At 37.1% G+C, this 12,133-nt stretch overlaps 1 protein-coding gene across 1 annotated transcript in view; it reads left to right on the forward strand.

Annotated features, from left to right (window-relative positions):
- LOC134804104 (uncharacterized) overlaps window positions 1-12,133 on the forward strand; it is a 450,088-nt gene that overhangs the window by 332,139 nt on the left and 105,816 nt on the right. The gene's annotated exons all lie outside the window — the stretch shown is intronic.

A 12,133-nucleotide genomic window follows, 5' to 3' on the forward strand; every position in this document is an offset into this window, starting at 1 on the left:
AAGAACTCATTTTTATAGCGAGCGTAGATACGTGTTTCTTGTATTTTTTAGTCAAACACAATTTACACTATCCAATTCAGTGAGTATTTTCCGATCCCGCCTTTTTTACTTTTTTTATCACTTTTAAGAGGCGTTTTTCTGTTGTTTGCTTCAAACCGACTCTAAACTTAGAAGCGTTTTTGCTAAAAAACCACAAACAGCTACAAAAGTAAAAAACGCCTTAAGCGTGAATCGAATGAACTGACTGAATGAATGAATGGTTTTGACATTTCTTTTTTTTTTAAACAAGAAATTGGTCCTATAAATAACCTAATTTTATTTTTGAAGGAAAAAGTTGCGCCAAAAAAGACCTTTTATTGATTTTTATGTTTTAAATTATACATGAAAGAATGAAGAAAAAGATGATGATAACAATGAAACATTGTAGTAGTGGTGGTTCAGGTGCTACAGCTATTGCATATTTTCCAGCTTGGTTTTAGACCATCTTTTGCCACATTTCCGAACAGTGGCGTGAAAAATCTTTTTGTCAAATTCCTTTCATTTTCTCTAAATTGTATATTAGGTGCATTAAAACGTATTTTAGAAAATTCTAAAATGTTTTCCGTGTAATGTAAAAGACATGACATAGTTGCGTTGCGAGCCATTTTCGCTGATCGAAATTTCCTTTTGTCAGCTCCACGCCATTTCTGTCATTCAACATCTTCAGGTTACAGTCGAACGGAGCGGCTCGTTAGGTATGTATATGTACAGTGTACACTACTTACACTATTTCGAAACGGGCTTACATATTCTCGTGTTCAATTCTATTAATATTATGCATTAGTTTTTTCTGTGAATTAAGTAGGTAAGTCCGTTTAGGTTAAAGGACTAAGGTAACTAACTAAAAACCACCCAACTCCCATGAATGCACACTAGTCGCACCACTCGCACCTGAACGAGAATATTCGAGTTAATTTTGGACCACAGTTCAGAGCGTTTGTTTTGAACTATACTGTGGTTTTACAGTACGTTAGAAATTCACTAAACAATGTATCGATGGTACTGGACTCCTTCTTAAATGAGTGGCCAGACATAGCACTGGACAGAGATTTGTGGAGAAATTGGGGGAGGCCTTTGCCCAGCAGTGGGACACGACAGGCTCCATATAATATTAATAATAGGTACCCTTTCTAACTGTCAATGCCTTTCTCTTTCTGAAAGTGTCCGATTCATTTGTTCAGGTCGTTACCTGAAACGTCGATAACTAGCACAAATTATTTACTTCGACGGTATATTCCAAAAACAAAAATCGTAGAATTATTCTTTTGAAAATGACATGTACATGCAAATACAAACACTTCAATATCATATCGGTTATAGCCAAAGATTATTTGAGAAATGCAAAAATGAGGCAAATTAAATTATGAAACGTTAAGGAAAGAGGATTTAGGCAACCGTTGCGTAAACCTGTTCTGACCCAATTTAAGTTGGTAAGGTACCCTCTTGTTTCCTAACATGGCCGATGCTGTAGCTACTAACTATAGGACATTATAGGACATTTTTACACGAATTGACTAAGCCCCACGGTAAGCTCATGAAGGCTTGTGTTGTGGGTAAAAGTTCGTTTTTTTTAGCATTAGAAAGAAGGTAAGCGATATTGACATGTCTTTTAATTGAAAAACGCTTTTTAAAAATCAGTAACTATTCTTTATGAAAGCAGAAGAATATAAATGATCGTATTAGATTCATAATTGTTACATATTTGCCGTGAGTTATCTTTAAAACGTGTTTTTCAATTAGAAGACACATCAAGATTGTTTACCTTTTTTCTAATGCTAAAAAAAAGGAACTATAGACGAAGTACGTAAAGTATTCCGTGATGTAACACTCAGAGAATGTTTGAAGTAAACACTCGAGCGTTCAGCCTTGGGTTGGCCTTTACCAGGAGGATAATATGCATGCTATAGTCGATTACTTTCTCTGTCACATCACCTATTTATTATACTCTACCCATTTCCCAGGTAATGGAAAGATTTCTTTGTGGATGTTTTAATTGGTGCATGGGTTTTAGCTATTCAACTATTCAGACACTTTGGAATATTGCCCGTTTTCTTGGCATTTGTTCAAAGTATTTTGCGCTGAAGCACTTCTCTAAAATTATTTAAATGTTAAGTCACGTAGACTTTGCTCATTACGGGTCCTCGTCCATCGAAACTGTAGCAAGTGCTCCGCACTCGATCCACCATGTTTGCAGAGCAATGAAATATAAATACGGACGCTGTGTGCTCAGTTGTTATTCACTAATTAACCATCCATGCAATTTGTCAACAAAACTTGTTTATTGCGTCAACTCGCGTGGATATTTATTGGTTTGAACAATATTAATAATAGCCCGCGTTAATATGAAATCGTAAACGGGCCCGTAAAATACTAGTGTACCCACCTATTAATCAACTTGACAGTTATTCCAATTTCGTTTTATGCTCATAATGTTTTATTGTTACTTAGGTGTGCCCTCGTAGTCAAGTAGTGGATCTATACTAAATTTTTTTGGCGTTATAAATAAATCCGTAGAAGTAAGGTTGTATCAGGCACTTAAGCTATTTATTAATGACACAATCTCAACTACTACGATTAGTATTTACTGTTTACACCAAAATAAATATGAGATAGATTTAGAACCTCATGCTTACTTCGGCCGAGTTCTTTCTATACCTACTAAGAAAATGAAGTACCTGTAGGAAAATTACTTCATCCCTTTGGTAGTCTTTGCACTGTTGCAAAGTGTATGCCGCGATTTTTGCTGTAGATATAATATCTAACGGAATATAGATTATATTTTATTATCTTATTTGTCTCTAGATAGCTTCTTACCAGCCGAGGACACTTGGACCGAAGATTGGAATCGAGGCTCTGTCTCGGTGCACAATAGATCCCCAGTGAATTGCAAAATTCACTCTAGAATAAAAAATGCTTCAGAGATATTTCGATATTTCCCTGCATCCATCTCGCTTGTTGTTACAAAGGAAAGAGATTCGATACGGATATTCGTCAATTACTGGCTGTTTATTCTCATTGATTGCGCCAGCGTAGCACTGCGAGTTGTAATGCAACTGACCTGGAGAATCGTAACAACTGTGCGCTCTTATATCAGCTGGGATATACGTACCGACTGTGCCCAAGTGCCCAATTCTCGCCATACATTGACAGTTTTATCCGCCAAACACATTTGCCAGGTTCGATATAGGTACACATATGTACGGATAACCTTGGTTTATCAAAACGACCCTCGGGCCGATTTTAGAATTTCGATCGCTCGATTTCGTCACTCGAAAATCGGTGGAAAACGGCGAAATGCTAATTTTTGAAATACGAGCGATCGAAATTTGGAATCTAGTGGTATTGACCACTCGATTTCAATTCTATTAGTAGAATTTAAATGCCTAGTAATGGAGATATTATTGAACGAAATACACGAAATCGAGCGGTCGAAATTCAAAAATCGGCCCCAAGCTCGCTCGTGCACTGCGAGCTATTGGAATGAGATTGCAAGGGATAAATCAATAATTAAAGGATGTTTATTCAAAAAGTTTGAACAGAGGTGCATAATAAAAGTACACGATAATGCTTACAAACTAATTGAATGATCAGCCTGCTCTGTTAACAAGAACGAACGAGTTAAAATTTTCAGCAAAAGAAAATAACGTGTTATTTTACTCCGTTCGTCTGCATTTTTTAACCCGTTCGTAGTATTAAGACCCGTGGTGACTTTATCACGGCAATAACTACATAGGTACCTGCACTAGTTTACATCCTTTTAACCCTTTATTATACTGGAAACCCCTTCCCTTCACAACGACGGGACTTAGTCGCATAAAATTATTTTTTATTACAAGCTGTTATTTAACTTGCAATGTACCTATGTAAATTTGTAAATATGTCACTATCGGGTCAAATCTTGCAGGCTAAATTTGACCCACTTTCCGACTTCCAATGAAGCTGAAATTTTGTATACATATGTAAGTTGGATGACAATGTATTATGGTTCTATCGAGCTGATCTGATGATGGAGACAGGAGGTGGCCATAGGAACTCTGTGATAAAATAACACAACGTAATTGTGTTTAGGGTTGTTAGAATTGTCTCGTTGAGTATTAGTTGACTGTGGAAAGAAAAGTACAGTCAACGATAAAAACTAGTATCATAATAATTGAATTTTTACAAAAGCTGAAATTTGCATACATATGTCAGTCGGATGACAATGCAATATTATGGTACCATCGAGCTGATCTCATTATGGAGACAGGAGGTGGCCATAGGAACTCGGTGATAAAATAACACAACGTAATTGTGTTCAGGGTTGTTAGAATTGTCTCGTTGAGTATTAGTTGACTGTGGAAAGAAAAGTACAGTCAACGATAAAAACTAGTATCATAATAATTGAATTTTTACAAAAGCTGAAAATTTGCATACATACATATGTCAGTCGGATGACAATGCAATATTATGGTACCATCGAGCTGATCTGATTATGGAGACAGGAGGTGGCCATAGGAACTCGGTGATAAATATAACACAACGTAATTGTGTTGAGGGTTGTTAGAATTGTCTCGTTGAGTATTAGTTGACTGTGGAAAGAAAAGTACAGTCAACGATAAAAACTAGTATCATAATAATTGAATTTTTACAAAAGCTGAAAATTTGCATACATATGTCAGTCGGATGACAATGCAATATTATGGTACCATCGAGCTGATCTGATGATGGAGTCAGAAGGTGGTCAGCGGAACTCTGTAACACATCTATAGGTACCCAACTATATCATGTTTGGCTCGTTTTGACGAGTACTTTTGGTCTTCAATGGCAGTCAGGGTCTGATTATGGCATCCAGAGTTTTATGATGAAGGAGAAGATGTCCACAGAAACTCTGTAATTTTTTTTTTTTTTTTTTTTTACTAGCCCATGTGTGTGTCCCACTGCTGGGCAAAGGCCTCCCCTCTCCCTTTCCAGTCCTCCCTGTGCTGAGCAAGATCCCGCCAATCCCGCTGGAATGCATCCAGGTCGTCCCGCCATCTCTTTCTCGGTCTGCCTCTGCCTCGACTACCCTGGGGATGCCAGCTAGTGGCTATTTTGGCCCATCTGTCATCATGCATCCGGCAGACATGTCCAGCCCAGTCCCACTTTAGCCTGGCGGTCTTCACCCCAACATCAACGACTCGGGTTTTTGAGCGAAGCTCTGTGTTCCTCACCCTGTCAGATCTTCGGACACCCAGGATACTTCGCTCCATTGCCCTTTGGCAAACCTTGAGCCGGGATTTCTGAGCCTCAGTTAGTGACCAGGTTTGGGCACCATAGGTGAGGATGGGCAAGATGCACATGTCGACGAGCTTGCGCTTTAGTGCAATTGGGAGTTTACCCTTCATGAGTTCCTTCATGGACCAGAAGCTCCTCCAGGCGTTTTCGATCCTTCTATCGATCTCCTTGTCCTGGCGATCTGTGAAGGAGACTATCTGGCCCAGATAGGTATACTCGTCGACATATTGCAAAATGTTACCATCCACCGTCACCCTGTGCTTCTTGCTGTTGGTCATTAACTGGGTTTTGGATCTATTCATCGTTAGACCAACCTCAAGGCTTGCGTTGCTAAGTTCCTGTAGCATACATTGCAGTTCGGTCGCCGATGTTGAGAAGAGTACGATGTCGTCCGCGAATCGAAGGTTTGTCAACCTCTTATCGCCGACCTCGATACCCTTTGTCTCCCAAGAGACCGCCAGTTTTTTGAAAACTTCCTCCAGGCAGCTGGTGAACAATTTAGGAGAGAGCGGGTCACCCTGCTTCACTCCCTTAAGGATTTTAAATTTGGGACCAGGTGCGTGCAGCTTGATGCTGGCCGTGCTACTTTTGTATATCCGTCCAACGAGTTCAACATACGTGTGGTTTATTTGTTGACTACTCAGTGCCGCTAAGATGGCTCTATGTGTGACACTATCGAAGGCTTTATTGTAGTCAACAAATGCCAAATACAATGGTTGTTTGAACTCGTTGGATTTCTCTACAATTTGATTGAGGGAGTGAAGGTGGTCGATTGTAGAAAAAGAGGGACGAAAACCGGCTTGCTCAGGTGGTTGTTTTTGGTCTAGTAGCGGAGCGATTCTGTTCTGAATGACCTTTATGAATAGCTTATAGATATGGGATACTAAACTTATTGGTCTAGAATTGTTTATATCTGCCTTGTCACCTTTTTTATGTAGCAGTATGATATCGGAATGGCAAAAATGATTGGGTATTGTTCCTGTAAAAAGTATTTTATTGAAAAAATTCGTGATATGCGGCAGAAGGACATGTCGTCCCAGTCTCAGAGCTTCCGTCGTAACTCCATCCTCACCGGGGCTTTTTTGGTAACTCATACTTTTTAAGGCACAATTTACTTCATAGCCTGATATAGGAGGTATATCAGAGCAGGAGTATTTTTCCTTGCAGGCTTCAAGAGATGGGTCAGAGTATAAGGCTTTATAGAAGTGTGTGCAAATTTCTGTGACCTTCTGTCTGTTACTCTGCCTAACTCCGTTCTCATCTCTCAAGCAAGTGATCCATGATCTCTGCTTTGTCATACCCTCTTTGGCTGCTCTAAGGGATCTTTGAGACTTTAGAGCTGCTTCTACAAGTTTTGTATTGGCATCTCTCATGTCCTTTCTGATGCTCCGTTTAACCGCTTTGTCCAAAATGTTATATTGTTCTCTGTTGTGTTTGCTGTTTTGTCTGTTCTCTATTAATTGTAATGTTGCGTGCGATAGTTTCCTGGTTTTTGTTTTTTCCTGTTTAATTTTTCTACTTGCTCTCTTTATGCTTTCAAGAATGAGTTTGTACTGAGATTCAGCATCCATTTCTGGAACCGATGAAAGAACACTGAAACTATTTTTTAGTTCTAGATTAAATTTATCCATATTTCCTATTAGAGTATCTCTTTCAAGTCGTTTGATACGTAACTCTGAGAAACTCGAGAAACTCTGTAATATAACGACCAAACTTAATCAAGCTTGCGCTCGATTGCTTCGTCTTGACGAGTGTTTTGGTCATAGATGGCATCCAGGGTCTGATGATTGAGTCAGTATGTTTGGTGAGACAGACGGGCGTCAATAGCATTGGTCTGCAACCTGAATAGAACAGTTATTAAATAAAAAATATTTTTTATTTGGTGCAACAAAGGCACATGCTGTTTTGGTCATCCGACTCATCTTGATGAGCACTTAGGAGAATAGTAGGTACCCAAGATAGAGCTGATGCTGAACCCTGGCAGTATCTAGTGGAGCTCGGGTTTGGTACAACATAGACATACGCTGTTTTGGACATCCGACTCGTCATGATGATCACTTGGTAGAGTAGTACCCAAGATAGCTGATGCTGAACCCTGGCAGTACCTAGTGGAACTCAGGTTTGGTGCAACGAAGGCACACGCCTTTTTGGTCATCCGACTCATCTCGATGAGCACTTAGAAGAGTAGTATCCAAGATAGAGCTGATGCTGAACCCTGGCAGTACCTAGTGGAGCTCGGGTTTGGTGCAACATAGACACACGCTGTTTTGGACATCCGACACGTCTTGATGAGCACTTGGGAGAGCAGTACCCAAGATAGAGCTGATGCTGAACCCTGGCAGTACTTAGTGGAGCTCGGGTTTTATACAACATAGGCACACGCTGTTTTGGTCATCCGACTCGTCTTGATGAGTACTTAGGAAATTAGTACCCAAGATAGAGCTGATGCTGAACCCTGGCTGTACCTAGTGGGACTCGGGTTTGGTGCAACATAGACACACGCTGGGTTGGACATCCGACTCGTCACGATGAGCGACTGAAATCTTAGGGCTCATACCTACATACTGACGTTTGCGGGCCTATGCCGCAAATGTTGTACGGTGGTTCGAGATATATGCTACTTTTTATAGATGATTTTCGCGTAAAACATTTAGTTACTTTATTAAAACGAAAGATGAAGATTTTAGTAAATTTATTGAATTGTACTAGCGCATTGTAATATTCCGATTTGAATAACTTTGCAACAATGATGCGTTGAATGAGATGAACAGACTGAGAAACCTGTCCAGCGAAAACTAAAAAGTAAAAAATTAATTAAAAGTAAAAAAACTGATTTAAAAACAAGCTTTTATTTAAATGCGCTAAAAAGAATAAAATAAATTTTTCCTTTAAAAAATTTACTATCAAGATTTAACGTCATTGGGTCAATTTCACCAAACGAGCATTTTTATCTAATTTCCATGGAATTTTTAAATATTTATATGATATAACAAAATGTGATGTGATAATCCGTAGAAAAATAAAATAAATCCAATATTACTTTCAGGGTACACATATTCATGAAATTTTGAAAGATCTTTCAGTTTGAAAATTTGATCCGTGCACGGGAATTTTTCTGTCCATGGTAATTGGATTTTGCTGACACTGGAATTAGTTTTGCTAAGAATTATTCGTATTTAATACATGTTTATTTATTAATCAAAAGTTAAATAATAAACTTTTAGGATTATTAATGACCTATTTCACACTTGAGATCTATTGCATGGTTATAAAGCATCATAAAAATAAAACTGATGATTCAAAAACTTAACTAATGAAGTTAAGGATCATTCTGAATTAAATAAGAATAAATGTTATTTTTTTAGTTTCATTATTATTAATGATTAATAGCCATCATCTGACTTTAAGAAACATCGTCGTAGTTGATTACAATTTTATATAATGGAATATCGTATGAACACTTGGACAGCCTTTATGTAGGTTTATTTAAAAGTAGTATATTACTAATAACTATTTATGAATAACATAGATTGTTTTGGTTTTTTAATGAGTCTGAGTATTAAAATCGTAAGCTTTAACGATAGAATTTGTTAGAATTCCTGGATTCGCAGCGAACTAATAAAAAACCGATATTTACTATGTAGGTATTCATTAAAATTCGCATAATATATGGCCCAGTTGTAATTGTTCCACGATATATGACCTAAATAACGCTAAAAGACATATAACGTCCATAGTAATAGCGTCTAATTACCGTGCCTAGAAAACGAGGCATGGGAATTAGATTTCGTAAGAAATAAAATCGTCTCGCATATTACAGAAATTCTATGTTATCCTCAATATTAAGATAGAAATGGGCTATGTCACACTAGTGATCGTTAACGAAAAGATGTTAAAATTATATACATTATTGTGGCCACAGAAATTATTATTGTGGCCATGGAAATTAGATAAAAATTGTCGCCCTACCCGTTTTCATTGTTCTGTCGTAAATTTCTAGAAACTTCAGTGGCTTGTCAAAATCGTACCTATATTATCTGTTAGAAGACACATGACAGAACAAGAAAAGGGAAGTGCAAGTACAAGTCAAGGTTTCACGCGCGATGTTGATTGGCTTTGAAAATTTTCAACAATAAAATACTCTCGAGCTCGGACAAAATTTAATCATCGATCACGAGTTATTTAGGGGTCATCCATTAATTACGTCACACGAATTTCTAGGTTTTCTTACCCTTCCCCCCCTCCTTGTCACACTTGTACGTCTACCATCAGTTTTGACATTGACATATACTCTCACGTTTACGTAACTTACTTTCTGTGCATCTCGCTCGTACTCGCATATTAGTGCAAGCGAGTAGTACAGAAAGTAAATTACGTAGACGTGAGCGTTATGTCAATGTCAAAACTGGTGGTAGACGTATTGGTCACATTTGGCAAACCCCTCCCCCCTGGTGTGACGTCACATTTCTTCAACGTAATCGGCAAATATTTATTTAATAATTTTGACCAAAGAAATATTAGTAATTTTATAACCCAAAACTGATTAAGAAATAAAGTTAAACAAATAAAAACGATTATCGTTTCAAAAACTTGTTATTTAAATGTATATTAGCGTATAAAATAATTTAAATAAATTTTCGGTTACTGATGAAGTTAAAGTGACGTCACAAAGTTTGTGACTCCTCCTCCCCCTTGTCACAACATGTCACATTTTCTTGACCCCCTCCCTCCCCCTAAACGTGTGATGTAATTAATGGATGACCCGTAATACCACAAAGAAGTTAATGTTTTATATGCTTAGTGATAGTAAATATCATCTAGTTTAAGTATTTAATATTCAACAAGTGATACTAATGCACAGTTTTTATTAGGAATTTTCATTATACTCAAAAACAGATTCCGGACAGGGCACGGGAGTAGTAATTTGAGGCTTTAAATATTTTTAAGTGTACCCTAAAAACAAATTAATCAGTGAATTCATGTTGACCGCGCTTCAGGTTGCTTTATTGGCTTATAAACCGTTGCTAAATTGGTAGACCTTACATACCTACTCCAGACGGTGACCTATTGAACGAATATGCAATATAAGATGTCGCAATCGAACCTACAATCGTCGAATCTTCTATTTTGAGAACGATTGGAATGCTGCTTTGCCCAGGCATCAATCACGGTTCTAATGAATTTCACAAGCATTTAATGTGTGCACTGTAGTTGTTTAATTAATATTTTTTTCGTTTTGGAAACTAGCGGGCTATCGTTGACTAAAATTAGGTACGGTACCAAGAAACCGCCCAACTTAAACAAGGTACGAGTAGGTATAGATTCTAAATTCGATACATATTTCAAGTAAATACTTCAAATGAATCGTGACCTACCTCGTTACAATCAGCAGAAATTATCAACGCTTAAAAACATTTGTTTAAACCTTTAAGAATTGCACTAAAGAAAATCGTAGAGTAGTTAAGACGGAATCAATGGCATGTATCTATATATTCGGTAAAAGTAACAATCACATATTTATTACCTTTTCAGAACATTTACAAGTGAAAACTTATTTAAAAGTTTTCTCCTGAAAATATCACTTTACCACTTAAGTACATTCCTGACTTATCGATAAGTAATTAATGCTCTGGAACGCGAACATTGTTCACATATACATACTCGTATCGCCGTTTTTCAACCTGTAGTTCATACTCCTGAAGTTTCTCACCTTGAAGAAGTTAGGTATAAGTATCGAATAAACCTATCATTGTGAGAAAATCCAAATTATGCTAAATTAATAAACGGAACTCATATTGTTATTCCGATTCTGACTTGTCTAATATTCGTTTCAAAAGGATGACACTAACATTATGTAAGTATCTACTTAACATTTGATTGCTTTTAACCTAGGCACGTTATTAAGTAGTCGACCGCCGTACTGTTTAGTTTCACAGACGTCAAGTAAAGTAAATAAATGTTAATCTAAGTGTCCCGTTAGCGACAGTATATTATTGTTATATTATCCCACACTTTTTCAACGTTTAATCTTTAAAATCTTGATTAAGGCCTAGTTGGCATGGATATATTCGGCAAGATTTTTGTGATAGAAAATGCTATTTGCGTTTATAGAAATTTCTCACTTTTTAACACTAAAGGCAAAATATTTGCAATTATGTGCGCAACGTTGGAAATTGCATGTCTTGCTTATAATATATACAGAACATATGAGACCAGACATATAACAAGTACAGATGCTGTTTTTATTTTATCGTTTACTACACTATCCCGAGCTCACTCTATATTAGTTATTTTACTCGGGTTAAGGAATGCAGACGCTTATAAGGTGTTTTATTTGAATATAAACGCCGCATATGTCCAAATGAAAGCTTGCAATAAGATTCAAACATCCTTTAAGAAAGTGAAAGTGTACGGAATGCTAATTGTGTCGTTTTTTATCATAAACGATACCATAATGATAATACGTTTTGTGAATGACTTTTTACCGCGACTTACATCAACAATTGATTTATTAGTTTTCATATTTGAATCTCTTCAGTTCATGATTGCGGAGTACCGTTATTTTATAGAACTAGTAGCGCTTATAGTTCTGATTAACATGATTTGGTTGGCTCTCCGTTTCTTAAATTTGACTTTAGGTAAAGCCTCTAAAATGTTAGAAAATGATGACTTAGAAGGTGAGGTAGCACGCAAGCTTAAAGTCGATATAGATAAATTTGAGGCGGTCGCTTACCACGTGTCCAAGTGCAGTTATCAGCTCAAAAAAGTTTTTGGTATTCAGGTATTATTTCATATAACTATATTTAGACTGAATTTATAAACAAGGTTCTCGATTCTTAAC

This window comes from Cydia splendana, chromosome Z, assembly GCF_910591565.1.
Source record: "Cydia splendana chromosome Z, ilCydSple1.2, whole genome shotgun sequence".
Taxonomy (NCBI): Eukaryota; Metazoa; Arthropoda; class Insecta; order Lepidoptera; family Tortricidae; genus Cydia; species Cydia splendana.